The sequence below is a fragment of the Aegilops tauschii genome, chromosome 5, assembly GCF_002575655.3.
Source record: "Aegilops tauschii subsp. strangulata cultivar AL8/78 chromosome 5, Aet v6.0, whole genome shotgun sequence".
NCBI lineage: Eukaryota > Viridiplantae > Streptophyta > Magnoliopsida > Poales > Poaceae > Aegilops > Aegilops tauschii.
The window spans coordinates 531768749-531784799 of record NC_053039.3 but is presented as its reverse complement, the minus strand read 5'-3'; the positions used below and the strand labels follow the sequence as shown (position 1 = coordinate 531784799).

Sequence of the window (16051 nt, the reverse complement as noted above, 5' to 3'; positions counted from 1 at the left end):
TACACGTACGCTTACGTGAGACAGGTTCCACCGACTGACATGCACTAGTTGCATAAGGTGGCTAGTGTTGGAGAACGTAGTAATTTCAAAAATTTTCCTATGCACACGCAAGATCATGGTGATGCATAACAACGAGAGGAGAGAGTGTTGTCCATGTACCCTCGTAGACCGACAGCGGAAGCGTTATCACAACGCGGTTGATGTAGTCGTACGTCTTCACGATCCGACCGATCAAGTACCGAACGTACGACACCTCCAAGTTCTACACACATTCAGCTCGATGACGTCCCTCGAACTCCGATCCAGCCGAGTGTTGAGGGAGAGTTTCGTCAGCACGACGGCATGGTGACGATGATGATGTTCCACCGACGCAGGGCTTCGCCTAAGCTCTGCAACGGTATTATCGAGGTGTAATATGGTGGAGGGGGGCACCGCACACGGCTAAAATATCGTATATCAAGTTGTATAGAGGTGCCCCTGCCCCCGTATTTAAAGGAGCAAGGGGGAGGCCGGCTGCCCTAGGCGCGCCAAAGAGAGGGGGGGAGTCCTCCTAGTAGGAGTAGGACTCCCCTTTCCTAGTCCTACTAGAAAAAGAAGGGGGGAAGGAAAGAGAGGGAGAGGGAGAGGGAAAGGGGCTGCGCCCCCTCTCCTAGTCCAACTAGGACTCCTCCTGGGAGGGGGCGCACCACCTCCTGGCTGCTGCCCTCTCTCTCCCCTCAAGGCCCACTAAGGCCCAATACTTCCCCGGGGGTTCCGGTAACCCTCCGGCACTCCGGTTTAATCCGAAACTTCTCCGGAACACTTCCGGTGTCCGAATATAGTCGTCCAATATATCAATCTTTATGTCTCGACCATTTCGAGACTCCTCGTCATGTCCGTGATCACATCTGGGACTCCGAACAACCTTCGGTACATCAAAACATATAAACTCATAATGTAACTGTCATCGTAACTTTAAGCGTGCGGACCCTTTGGGTTCGAGAACTATGTAGACATGACCGAGACACCTCTCCGGTCAATAACCAATAGCGGGACCTGGATGCCCATATTGGCTCCCACATATTCTATGAATATCTTTATCGGTCAGACCGCATAACAACATACGTTGTTCCCTTTGTCATCGGTATGTTACTTGCCCGAGATTCGATCGTCGGTATCTCGATACCTAGTTCAATCTCGTTACCGGCAAGTCTCTTTACTCGTTCCGTAATACATCATCCCGCAACTAACTCATTAGTCACAATGCTTGCAAGGCTTATAGTGATGTGCATTACCGAGTGGGCCCAGAGATACCTCTCCGACAATCGGAGTGACAAATCCTAATCTCGAAATATGCCAACCCAACAAGTACCTTTGGAGACACCTGTAGAGCACCTTTATAATCACCCATTTACGTTGTGATGTTTGGTAGCACACAAAGTGTTCCTCAGGTAAACGGGAGTTGCATAATCTCATAGTCATAGGAACATGTATAAGTCATGAAGAAAGCAATAGAAACATACTAAACGATCGGGTGCTATGCTAACGTAATGGGTCATGTCAATCACGTCATTCTCCTAATGAGGTGATCCCGTTAATCAAATGAAAACTCATGTCTATGGCTAGGAAACATAACCATCTTTGATTAACGAGCTAGTCAAGTAGAGGCATACTAGTGACACTCTGTTTGTCTATGTATTCACACATGTATTATGTTTCCGGTTAATACAATTCTAGCATGAATAATAAACATTTATCATGATATAAGGAAATATATAATACTTTATTATTGCCTCTAGGGCATATTTCCTTCAGCTAGCGGGTGTCTGTCTCTCCCACTTTAGTCGGATCGGATTCGATGAAAAGGGTCCTTATGAAGGGTAAATAGAAATTGGCATATCACGTTGTGGTTTTGGCGTAGGTAAGAATAGTTCTTGCTAGAAACCTATAGCAGCCACGTAAAAGTTTGCAACAACAATTAGAGGACGTCTAACTTGTTTTTGCAGCAAGTGTTATGTGATGTGATATGGCCAGAAGGATATGATGAATGATATATGTGATGTATGAGATTGATCATGTTCTTGTAATAGGAATCACGACTTGCATGTCGATGAGTATGACAACCGGCAGGAGCCTAGGAGTTGTCTTAATTTATTTATGACCTGCGTGTCAACTGAAATGTCATGTAATTACTTTACTTTATTGCTAACCGTTAGCCATAGTAGTAGAAGTAATAGTTGGCGAGACAACTTCATGAAGACACGATGATGGAGATCATGGTGTCATGCCGGTGACGAAGGTGATCATGCCGCGCCTCGAAGATGGAGATCAAAAGGCGCAAGATGATATTGGCCATATCATGTCACTTTATGATTTGCATGCGATGTTTGTCATGTTTACATCTTATTTGCTTAGAACGACGGTAGCATAAATAAGATGATCCCTCACTAAAATTTCAAGAGATGTGTTCCCCCTAACTGTGCACCGTTGCGAAGGTTCGTTGTTTCGAAGCACCACGTGATGATCGGGTGTGATAGATTCTAACGTTCGCATACAACGGGTGTAAGCCAGATTTACACATGCGAAACACTTAGGTTGACTTGACGAGCCTAGCATGTACAGACATGGCCTCGGAACACAAGAGACCGAAAGGTCGAACATGAGTCGTATAGTAGATACGATCAACATGGAGATGTTCACCGATGATGACTAGTCCGTCTCACGTGATGATCGGACACGGCCTAGTTGACTCGGATCATGTATCACTTAGATGACTAAAGGGATGTCTATCTGAGTGGGAGTTCATTAAATAATTTGATTAGATGAACTTAATTATCATGAACATAGTCAAAAGGTCTTTGCAAATTATGTCGTAGCTTACGCTTTAGTTCTACTAAGATATGTTCCTAGAGAAAATTTAGTTAAAAGTTGATATTAGCAATTATGCGGACTGGGTCCGTAAACTGAGGATTGTCCTCATTGTTGCATAGAAGGATTATGTCCTTAATGCACCGCTCGGTGTGCTGAACCTCGAGCGTCGTCTGTGGATGTTGCGAACATCTGACATACACGTTTTGATGACTACGTGATAGTTCAGTGTGTAATGCTAACGGTTTAAAATTGTGGCACCAAAGACGTTTTGAAACGTCGCAGAACATATGAGATGTTCCAAAGACTGAAATTGGGATTTCAGACTAGTGCCCACGTCAAGAGGTATGAGACCTCTGACAAGTTTCTTAAGCCTGCAAACTAAGGGAGAAAAGCTCAATCGTTGAGCATGTGCTCAGATTGTCTGAATACTACAATCGCTTGAATCGAGTGGGAGTGAATCTCCCAGATGAGATAGTGATGGTTCTCCATAGTCACTGCCACCAAGCTATTAGAGCTTCGTGATGAACTATAACATATCAGGGATAGACATGATGATCTTTGAGCAACTCGCGATGTTTGACACCGCGAAACTAGAAATCAAGTAGGAGCATCAATTATTTGATGGTTAGTAAAACCACTAGTTTCAAGAAGGGCAAGGGAAAGAAGGGATACTTCATGAAACGGTAAATCAGTTGCTGCTCTGGTGAAGAAGCCCAAGGTTGAACCCAAACCCGAGACTAAGTGCTTCTGTAATGAGGGGAACGGTCACTGAAGCAGAACTACCCTAGATACTTGGTAGATGAGAAGGCTGGTAAGGTCGACAGAAGTATATTGGACATACATTATATTAATGTGTACTTTACTAGTACTCCTAGTAGCACCAGGGTATTAGATATCGGTTCGGTTGCTAAGTGTTGGTAACTCGAAATAAAAAAAGCTACGGAATAAATGGAGACTAACTAAAGGCGAGATGACGATGTGTGTTGGAAGTGTTTCCAAGGTTGATGTGATCAAGCATCGCATGCTCCCTCTACCATCAAGATTGGTGTTAAACCTAAATAATTGTTATTTGGTGTTTGCATTGAGCATAGACATGATTGGATTATGTTTATCGCAATATGGTTATTCATTTAAGGAGAATAATGGTTACTCTGTTTATTTGAATAATACCTTCAATGGTCTTGCACCTAAAATGAATGGTTTATTGAATCTCGATCGTAGTGATACACATGATCATGCCAAAAGATATAAGATAATAATGATAGTACCACATACTTGTGGCACTACCATTTGAGTCATATTGGTATAAAACGCATGAAGAAGCTCCATGTAGATGGATCTTTGGACTCACTCGTTTTTGAAAAGATTGAGACATGCGAACCATGTCTATTAGTATATATGCATGAAGAAAGTCCATACATATGGATCGTTTGGACTCGCTTGATTTTGAATCACTTGAGACATGCAAATCATACCACATGGGCAAGATGACTGAAAGGCCTCGTTTTCAGTGAGATGAAACAAGAGAGCAACTTGTTGGAAGTAATACATTTGATGTGTGCAATCCAATGAGTGCTGAGGCACGCAGTGAATATTGTTATGCTCTTACTTCACAGATGATTTGAGTAGATTCTGAGTATATTTACTTGATGAAACACAAGTCTGAATTATTGAAAGGTTCAAGTAATTTCAGAGTGAAGTTGAAGATCGTCGTGACAAGAGGATAAAATGTCTGTGATATGATCATAGAGATGAATATCTGAGTTACGAGTTTGGCACACAATTAAGACATTGTGGAAATTGTTTCACAACTAATACCGCCTGGAACACCATAGTGTGATGGTGTGTCCGAACATCATAACTGCACCCTATTGGATATGGTGCATACCATGATGTCTCTTATCGAATTACACTATCGTTTATGGGTTAGGCATTAGAGACAACCGCATTCACTTTAAATAGGGCACCACGCAATTCCGTTGAGACGACACCGTATGAACTATGGTTTAGAGAAACCTAAGCTGTCGTTTCTTAAAAGTTTGGGGTTGCGACGCTTATGTGAAAAAGTTTCAGGCTGATAAGCTCGAACCCAAAGCGGATAAATGCATCTTCATAGAATACCCAAAACAGTTGGGTATACCTCCTATTTCAGATCTGGAAGCAAAAGTGATTGTTTCTAGAAACGGGTCCTTTCTCGAGGAAAAGTTTCTCTCGAAAGAATTGAGTGGGAGGATGGTGGAGACTTGATGAGGTTATTGAACCATGACTTCAACTAGTGTGACAGGATGTTGTTCCTGTGGCACCTACACCAATTGAAGTGGAAGCTTATGATAGTGATCATGAAACTTCGGATCAAGTCACTACCAAACCTCGTAGGTCGACAAGGATGCGTACTACTTCAGAGTGGTACATAATCCTGTCTTGGAAGTCATGTTGCTAGACAACAATGAACCTACGAGCTATGGAGAAGCGATGGTGGGCCCGGATTCCGACGAATGGCTCAAGGCCATAAAATCCGAGAGAGGATCCATGTATAAAAGCAAAGTATAGACTTTGGAAGAACTACTTGATGGTCGTAAGGCTGTTGGGTGCAGATGGATTTTAAAAGGAAGACGGACAATGATGGTAAGTGTCACCATTAAGAAAGCTCGACTTGTCGTTAAGATGTTTTCCGACAAGTTCAAGGAGTTGACTACGATGAGACTTTCTCACTCGTAGCGATGCTAAGAGTCTGTTGGAATTATATTAGCAGTTACTGCATTATTTATGAAATCTTGCAGATAGGATGTCAAAACATTGTTTCCTCGACGATTTTCTTGAGGAAAGGTTGTATGTGATACAAACAGAAGGTTTTGTCAATCCTGAAATATGCTAACAAGTATGCAAAGCTCCAGCAATCCTTCTAAGGACTGGAGTAAGCATGTCGGAGTTGGAATGTACGCTTTGATGAGATGATCAAAGATTTTGGGTTTTTACAAAGTTTATGAGAAACTTGTATTTCCAAAGAAGTGAGTGGGAGCACTATAGAATTTTTGATGAGTATATGTTGTTAACATATTGTTGATCAGAAATGATGTAGAATTTCTAGAAAGCATGCAGGGTTATTTGAAAAGTGTTTTTCAATGGAAAACCTGGATCAAGCTACTTGAACATTGAGCATCAAGATCTATAAGGATAGATCAAAAACGCTTAATAATACTTTCAAATGAATACATACCGTGGCAAGATTTTGAAGGAGTTCAAAATAGATCAGCAAAGAAGGAGTTCTTGGCTGTGTTACAAGGTGTGAGTATTGAGTAAGACTCAAGACCTGACCACGGCAGAAGAGAGAGATAGGACGAAGGTCGTCCCCTATGCTTTAAACGTAGGCTCTACAGTATGCTATGCTGTGTACCGCACCTGAAGTGTGCCTTGCCATGAATTAGTCAAGGGGTAGAAGAGTGATCCAGGAATGGATCACATGACAGCGGTCGAACTTATCCTTAGTATCTAGTGGACTAAGGAATTTTCTCGATTATGGAGGTGGAAAAGAGTTCGTCGTAAAGGGTTACGTCGATGCAAACTTTGACACTAATCCGGACGACTCTGAGTAGTAAACCAGATTCGTATAGTAGAGCAGTTATTTGGAATAGCTCCAAGTAGCGCGTGGTAGCTGCATCTACAAGATGACATAGAGATTTGTAAAGCACACACGGATCTGAAAGGTTCAGACCCGTTGACTAATAACCTCTCTCACAAGCGAGATATGAACAAACCCCATGGGTGTTGGATTCATTACAATCACATAGTGATGTGAACTAGATTATTGACTCTAGTGCAAGTGGGAGACTGTTGCAAATATGCCCTAGAGGCAATAATAAAATGGTTATTATTGTATTTCCTTGTTCATGATAATTGTCTATTGTTCATGCTATAATTGTATTAACTAGAAACCGTAATACATGTGTGAATACATAGACCATAACATGTCCCTAGTGAGTCTCTAGTTGACTAGCTCGTTGATCAATAGATGGTTACGGTTTCCTGACCATGGACATTGGATGTCATAGATAACGGGATCACATCATTAGGAGAATGATGTGATGGACAAGACCCAATCCTAAGCATAGCACTAGATCATGTAGTTCGTTTGCTGAAGCTTTTCTAATGTCAAGTATCATTTCCTTAGACCATGAGATCATGCAACTCCCGGATACCGTAGGAATGCTTTGGGTGTACCAAACGTCACAATGTAACCGGGTGGCTATAAAGGTGCACTACAAGTATCTCCGAAAGTGTCTGTTGGGTTGGCTCGGATCGAGACTGGGATTTGTCACTCCGTATGACGGAGAGGTATCTCTGGGCCCACTCGGTATTGCATCATCATAATGAGCTCAATGTGACTAAGTAGTTAGTCACGGGATCATGCATTACGGAACGAGTAAAGTGACTTGCCGGTAACGAGATTGAACGAGGTATTGGGATACCGACGATCGAATCTCGGGCAAGTAACGTACCGATTGACAAAGGGAATTGTATACGGGATTGCTTGAATCCTCGACATCGTGGTTCATCCGATGAGATCATCGTGGAACATGTGGGAGCCAACATGGGTATCCAGATCCCGCTGTTGGTTATTGGCCAGAAAGGTGTCTCGGTCATGTCTGCATGATTCTCGAACCCGTAGGGTCTACACACTTAAGGTTCGATGACGTTAGGGTTATAAGGAAGGTTTGTATGTGATTACCGAATGTTGTTCGGAGTCCCGGATGAGATCCCGAACGTCACGAGGAGTTCCGGAATGGTCCGGAGGTAAAGATTTTTAATATGGGAAGTCACCATACGGTTATCGAAAATATTCGGGGGTATATCGGTATTGTATCGGGACCACCGGAGGGGTTCCGGGGGTCCACCGGGAGGGTCCACCTGCCCCGGAGGGCCTTATGGGCTGTAGGTGGAAGGGAACCAGCCCTTAGTGGGCTGGGCGCCAACCCCCCTAGGGCCCATGTGCCTAGGGTTTGGGGGAAACCCTAAAGGGGGGCGCCCCCCTTGCTTGGGGGGCAAGCCACCTCCCCCTTGGCCGCCGCCCCCCTCTAGATCCCATCTAGAGGGGCCGGCCCCTTTTCCCCTTCTCCCTATAAATAGAGGGGTAAGGGGAGGGCTGCAGTACCACATCCAAGGCGCAGCCCCTCCCCTCCCCAACACCTCTCCTCCTCCGCGTGTGCTTGGCGAAGCCCTGCCGGAGAACTGTCACTCCATCACCACCACGCCGTCGTGCTGCTGTTGGAGCCTTCTTCCTCAACCTCTCCCTCCTCCTTGCTGGATCAAGGCGTGGGAGACGTCACCGCTCCGTACGTGTGTTGAACGCGGAGGTGCCGTCCGTTCGGCGCTTGGATCATCGGTGATTTGGATCACGACGAGTACGACTCCATCAACCCCGTTCTCTTGAACGCTTCCGCTCGCGATCTACAAGGGTATGTAGATGCACTCCTCCCCTCTCGTTGCTAGTAAACTCCATAGATTGATCTTGGTGATGCGTAGAAAATTTTGAATTATTGCTACGTTCGCAACACTCTGTCTCTTCTCGGGCTGATCCAGGGGGTAGCTTGTCTGCCTTCCCGGCCTTGGTTGGACGAGGACGATCTAGGGTTTAGAGCAGAATAGTCAAATTCTGGATCTCGTCCATGGTGAGTCCTATTGATGGAAGTGGTTCTCGTGAAGCGGGAGTAGACGGCGCGGGAGACATGCTGGACCGTCTGACTCTTTAGGATGACGAACTTGACGATCTAGTGTGGGATGATGAGATTGATGCAGCAGAGATAAGGCCCAAGTGGTTGGCTTTGTGCCGCCTCTTGACAAACAAATCCTTTAGTCAGAGTGCTCTTATTGGCGACATGAAGTCTGCTTGGAACCCGGCACAGCCGGTGGTGTGGAGAAGAATAAACCCGAATCTTTTTTCGATCCAATTCAATTGTCTAGGTGACTGGAATAAAGCCATGCATAAGGGACCTTGGGATTTCAAAGGCTATGCCTTGATAATGGCTGAATATGATGGCTTTTCTAAGCCGGCAAAAGTCAAGCTTGATAGGCTAGAGCCTTGAGCTCATATCCATAGGCTCTCGGATGGGGTTCTCAACAGTAAGAGCTTCCTGAAAAACCTTGCGAGTCGCATAGGTGACGTTCAAGAAGTGCAAGTAACTCTCCCTAATGGCTTTGTGGGGGAGTTTATTAGAGTTCAGGTCAAATTGGATGTCAGCAAGAAACTGACAAGAGTGATTCAATTTACAAAATCCGGCGAGACATAAAAGTATAGAGTCAAGTTTGATCTGCTTGGCGTCCTCAGCTCCAGTGGCGGCGGCCGTCTGATCTTCTTGGGCCAGTGGCAGCAAGCTCCCTAGGACGAGGACTGCGCCCAGGAGGAGGATCACAGCCCGGAGACCACCCTTGCCTTTCATGCCGTACATGCAGCTTAAACTTGGATCGATATGTGTGATGATGGTGGTGAGACAAGAATCGCGTGGATCAGCCCTATTTACAGGAGATGATCCCTGGCGTATCCACCGTTCGTATATTTGATTGACTGATGAGTGTGCATCATGGTACACAAATCTGGCCATGCCATGTCTTCATCAACATAAATGCATGTACTGTAGGTTAATTAACTCCCACCTACTCAGTGCACTCCCATGTGTCATGTCCATGCTTCATCCGATTTGGTTGGTGAGCGATTTTTTTGTCGTTAATCACCTTCATTCTCGGCTAATTGAATATCCGGTTCCGTTTAAATATTAACATTACAACACTTCTTGCCCTTGGGCCGATTCTGTGCCTACATATATACTCGAGGAATTGTCTACGCTTGAGGTCTCTGCAATTTAGAAAGTTATTTTTTCTATTTAGATATAAGGCTTTCGCTCAGTATTAAATTACTAGTGCCCTTAATAGCCAACCATACAATCAAAAACTAATGCCGCATATACCAGCTTACAATTTAAGTGCTCTCAATAAAAGCAGAAAAGAGACACAAACTAGTGAACTATAGAAGGAACTAATGCTACTCTCACTTGGTGAACAATTCATGTTACTTGGTGAACAATTCCTAGATACCTTGACGTTCCAAACAAACTTGATGAGAACACTCAAAACATGAGATTGTGTTGAGAACATTGTCAGAGCTTCCAAAGCTTGAGCATTGAGGTAGAGATCATTCTCTTTTGTAATGTGGGATGTATATGATCCAATGGAGGTGAAAATTCATCTTCAATGATGTTCAACAATCCCTTTTCCCGACATAGAGTCCACATACCAACTTTAAACATTATAGACATATCCAAAAGTTTTAAGTTGTTAACCATTCTCATGAGACCATAAAATCACTCATTGATGGAAAAGCTGGAAAAGCCATGGTAAGGAGAACATTACTCTAACACCACTTATGAGGGGGGCTGTGGTTATGCCCTAGAGGGGGGGGGGGTGTTAGGGTGAATAGACCTAACACACACACCTACATACATACAAATGGTCGACTTTTAGGGTTTGACAGTCTTAAACAAATTCTAACTGGTCCTAAGCACTTAAAAAACAAGCAACACAAGTAATGCAGCGGACAAAAGTAGAAAGAAAGTACGAGCTTAGGGTTGAGAGATACATACATAGTGACTCGAAGATGTTTTTCAGTGGTTTAGATACTTGGCTCTATCCTACTCCATGTTGATGGAGGCTTTGAACTAAAGTGGTTCTAGGATCACAAGGTTACCAATTGCATCGCGCACCAAGCGCAATCAACCTATTTCACCATGGCTTATCAACCTTCCATTGTCAAGCCTCGCTAAGGGGTAGATCTTTTTGAACTAGGCAATCTAATTGCCCTCACAAACTCTTTATTCCTTCACTCATGGATGAAGGCTCTCAAGTGACTGTAACCATCTAGGAGGCGCACATCCTCTAGGAGTAACAACCAAAGCAAAGTCACTTGGTAGAACTTCCTCAAAGGATCTTTAATCAATGCTCTTCTCAAGAACCCACAAGATCTCTTTCTCACAATGTATATGACCGTTGTAAAAGATAGTAGCGTCGGGTGTAGGAGTTCAAGAAGAAGGGATGAGTTATTGGCCTTCAAAGAATCAAAAAAATGTTCATGGAATCACCCATCACCTCTCCAGTCTTCTTGCCCAGGAGATATCTTAATATGTCTAGACATGAGCTTGTGCAGTTGGAATGGAGTGTAATAGGTCAAATGACTTACAACTGCTTGCCACTATGACGGGATATCCAATTCTATATACGGAGCGAGGCACAAACCTGATTGTTACACTGGAAATGTAACTAGCCCGAAAGTCCCGGGAGAAAATCTTTGGAACTAATGAATGCGTTCAAAATTTGAACGGGCGGAGCAAGTCTTCGAAAACCTTGAGAAAATAGGGTACTCGGATGTTCCGAACAATAGAAAGGTACCTCATTTCCACGAGAAGGTAATTGGCTCGAAAGTACCGGGTAACATGGATTGCTCGGTACTAAAGCAATAGACAGAACCATTCTCAAATGGTACTTATGCAGAAATTCCAAAGTCACGGCTCAAAAGTAATAGATAAATTTTCTCCCGGGTACGAAACTTATACTATGACCATATATAGAAGTAAAACAAAACTATTTGGAAGTGTCGTGTGAAAAGTTAGACTCTGAAGTGTCGAAGCTAATAGAGAATGATTCAAAGGAGTTTGGCTCGGCAGTACCAGAACAAGATGAGCAGCAGTTCCGAGAGTGTAATGGTTTGCTAGGCTCCGTGGTACCGGTAAAGAAAACGTTGTGGGTGCAAAGGCTTGGCAAAAATTGGTCTTAATTGAAAGTACTCATCGCAACAAACACAAATATGCAAACGAAACTTAATTTAACCTTCCGGTTCAAAAGATGTAACAGATACAAATTAGGAGATAAAAATGAATAAGCATAGGAGGTGGGGTGGGTGCCCCATGCAACTCTGCCCAAATGCTGCATGTATGAACCCCAATGCAGCAACTAAAGCTAGATAATACTATAAATTAGTGCAAGAATCTTAAAACAAACGTGCGGCCTCATGCATGGGTGCTCCCAGACGTACGGGCGCGCCCTCCAAATTTCTCGAAACGTCACAAATGGCAAACTTTTATTCCATTAGCAAGCTAGGACGATACAGCTAGCTCGTTTGACACGTACGTATGAGCGCGTCGCGCCACGAGCATGGCATCATATGTGCCTATCATGATGAACACGTATTTATTGGACTGCGCCATGTGCAAGGCGACGTCGTCACACTCTCTTGGATACGTACGATGGAATCCAATTATATATACTGAACACAAGGAGCAACACACACACACACACACACAAACACACATCAGGTCTGGGCTGCTTCCACCCGCAGTAGTCGCAGCGTACGTGCGTGCACGCTTGGTTGATTAAGCGGCAATGGATGCGATGCCGCCGGCACCGGCTTTCGTCTCTTCGCTGCCGTCCACTATAACTGGTGCCAGAACATACATATAGACATAAAGTACGCGCGTTAGACGCAACTTAACTTAATTACAGGCCTAAATTATTTTGAAAAAAGTATGGATGCAGGTAACGCAAATTAAGGTGGAGATCCATTAGTTGGTAGCTTTGCTCACCTTTGTTGGTGAGAAGGTTGGAGCTTTTGCAACGGCGCGGGCATGTTGCGCTCCATGTAAACACGCAGCAGCAGTCCCGCGCGCACGACGTTCTGGCGGCGTCGCCGGAGCCGTGCTGTTCGAGGCAGCCGGAGCAGCAAAAGCTCTCGTCTTCGTCGTGGCAGCAGATCTTCTTTCTGTCACCACCAGTGGCAGCGGCCTCTGCTTGGGCTGGTGGCAGCAAGCCGGAGGGCACTGTGGAACAATTTCCATCAAATTGAGCTGACATCCTTTTTTAGGAGGAGGCTATCTCTTGATTTGGCTTAACAGTGGAACAATATGTGTAACGTTGTGAATGATGTTGATTAACCTGACTCCTGACAAGATTTACTGGGCCTTTGAACAGTATGGATGAAGTTAGCGCAAATTAAGGTGGAGCTCGATCGGCAGCTTGCTTACCAGCGTGGTTGGTGAACGTGAGGCTGGAGCTTGTGCAGCGACGCGGGCATGCATGTTGAGTCCATGGTGAGCACACAGCAGCAGTTGTCCGCGCACCATGTTCTGAGCTTGGGGGTGGAGCTGCCGTGGGTGCAGACGGAGAAGCAATAGCTCGCTTCCTTGTCGTGGCAGCACACCTTCCGGTGGTCGTCGTCGTCGCCAGGGTCAGCGGCCGCATCTGCTTGGGCCTGTGGCAGCAAGGTCCCTAGCACGAGGACCGCACCCAAGACCAGGAGGAGGATCACTCTCCTCAGACGACCCTTGCCTTCCATCTCCAGGGCGTGCGTGCAGCACACTAGCTCACGGAGAGAGTATGAGATAGATGGCTGAGCCTGGTTTGTTGGATCGATCGATGTATGTGGCGATCGGTCCTTATATAGGAGATGAGCGGGGGCGTACGCACCGTTCGTAGTACGTCTGATTGGTTGATGAGTATGCATGCATGGTACATACTGCTGCACAAAAGTTAGTCATGTCATGTCTCCATCAACATAAATGTGCGTCTACTGGGAGTGAGTGAATACACGGACGTATTTGTAGGTAAACTCCCACCTACTTGATCAGTGCACTCTCTTGTGTTTTTTAATAGTTTGAATTGCTTACCATCCGAAAAAAAAGTGCCAATGCCTCGTCCATTCGGTTCATCGGTTGGCCAGCAAAACTTTTTGTCATGACTAACTTTCGATGTCAGCTTAATTGAATATATCTGGGTCCGTTCAATATTGATGTTACAAAGAAATAGCGTGTTGTGAAAAAATAGCACAACTCTTAAAATCCGGTATAGAGAAGCTATATTCTGCTATAGCGAACGACTGTACATGATTTGAGACAAGTTGGAGAACTAGCAACGTTGCGGGCATTCTGGGGTCCTCGTTAGCACACACCATCACCTTTCCGCGCACGGGAGAATATCTGGTGCATCGGTGTTTGTAGTGCTACCGGTGCATAAAATTCACATTGCACATTTTAAAAGGTTCAAAAGATATGAAAACAATTTAGCACATTCACACAACATACATGTAGTTGTCACAAAATTTCAACTCAAAATTCGAAACATAGCTCAAAAATAAAAATACAAATTCAAAACTGAATAATATATAAAGTAAGTAGGGCTTTAGATTTGCCCCATTATTACATTGACGTCAAATTTGTCAAATTTGTCTTGATACAGAATTTTGTGACAACATATGTTAGGATTTTTTTGAGATTTTTTGAAATGTTCTACGACATTCGGTGCAGCGGATACATTCCCCTCCGCGCACAATGCTCTATAGATGGGGCTAGTGGCACGGCTGACAAGAATGAAGTAGCAAACACTCGCTTTGCTGTCTGTTGGGGAGCAAACCTTTGTCTCATCCTCGCGAGGGGCAGCGGCCATCTGAACTGCTTGGGCCTGTGCGGAGGCAAGGTCACGAGTAAACCTGGGCATTCTCTGGGTCGGGCTTGGTTGGGACGGGCTTTGTAAAGCTCAACCTCAAAATCTCAAGCGCCGAGCCCGGTCCAGCCTAGCCCGAAACACATGAACAGTGCCCTTTTTTTAATTAAAATATTGATTTATGCCCTGTTCGGGCTTATTTCGGGCTTTCAGCCTGGGCTTCAGGCGGAAAAGCTGAGCCTGGGCCTGGCTCGGATGTCGGGCTTCCGGGTCGGGCTGTCCATGCCCGGGTCAAGTCACGATGACCACACACAGAATGAGGAGCACAGTTCTCCTGAGACCCTTGCCTTCCACAGCGTGCATGCAGTTTGACCAAACCTACACACGAGCTCACGGAGAGATATCATAGATGGATGATCGAGTCTTGTTGTGGTGGTTAAACAAGAATCACATGGATCGATCCTGTTTAGGCTAGCCATAGTGGGAGTAACTTAACTAACATAACGTCTTCCTAGACAAATTTGCTTATGTGGCAAGGAGTTAATAAGGAAAGACATGTTTGTGGTAACATAATATGTTACCGTAACATAATGATTCCCATTTTAAAAGAAAATGAGTCTACAAGCTAATAAATGAAGCTATTTACATCCTTTGAAAGTCAAACCTCACAAACTTTAATCAAGTTTGTAAAGAAAAACATTTACTTCTAGAATGCCAAACATATCTCATTAGATTTAGGGCAGCGCTAGGGATCAGACTACTGATCCCTGCCTCCCATCAGACTAGTGGAACATCGTAGGATTAGAAGCATCATAGCCGTCCAATCTACTAGTATGACCCACACATGGACTGTTGGTTTGGGACGTTAATTGATTCCTCCTATAACTGCTTCCGCTGAACATGTCCCCTACTATCGTCCCGCACCTGTTAATTAGGAAACAATCCCTTTGCTTCCTGATTCCCGCACCTGTTAATTAGGAAACAATCCCTTTGCTTCCTAATTGATTGCTTCCTAGCTTGAACGTGAGGATCAGCGTGGTAGACTGATACTAGTACTTTGCCATTAGCTAAAAATTGCTTCCCACAAATCATGCCAAATATCTTTTGTTATCCAATTTTTCTGGTAAGTTATGATTTTCTTCCAACAAACAAATATAAGAAAATAATTATTATTGAAGATTCATTTTTGTGCAACGAAACATACTAAGGTGGCATGGAAGCATTATTCTTTGTCAATAGAAGCATCCTTTTATGTTGCAGTCGGAACATATTTTTTGATCGTATGGATAGATTTTTTTTCTATATTGACTGAAGCATTGTTTCTTGCTTTGAAAATTTATTTTGGTGTAGCAAAAACAATATTCACGTTTGATGTACACATTTACATTTCGTAGAATAAATTGTGCAGAGGCAAACGAAAATATACATGGACACCGATTTATTTGATAAGAATAGTATACACCTTTATTTTTACAAAACTACAATAATTCACTTCTACATAGCCAGTATCACTTCGCGTTGAACTAGCCGATCATGGGTGAGCTCCATGCGTGATGCGAGTTCTTCATTGTCAACAAGGTAACCACCACATACAACGGTGCCTAGTGTCTGCATCTCACTCAACATTGTGGCCAATGTGCTTGAAATGAAGAAGCACGGCTGAACCGAGCACAAAAAAATGTCTGTACAATAGAAAAATCAGTGACAAATAATGAAGCTCACATTA

At 44.1% G+C, this 16051-nt stretch overlaps 1 long non-coding RNA gene across 1 annotated transcript; it reads right to left on the bottom strand.

Annotated features, from left to right (window-relative positions):
• Positions 1–11942: 11942 nt before the first annotated feature.
• On the bottom strand, positions 11943–13300 carry LOC120965394 (uncharacterized). The gene is made up of 3 exons (XR_012183359.1): positions 12912–13300; positions 12474–12707; positions 11943–12328 (listed from the first exon to the last, which is right to left on the bottom strand). It is a non-coding gene; the product is annotated as an uncharacterized lncRNA (long non-coding RNA).
• Positions 13301–16051: the final 2751 nt, after the last annotated feature.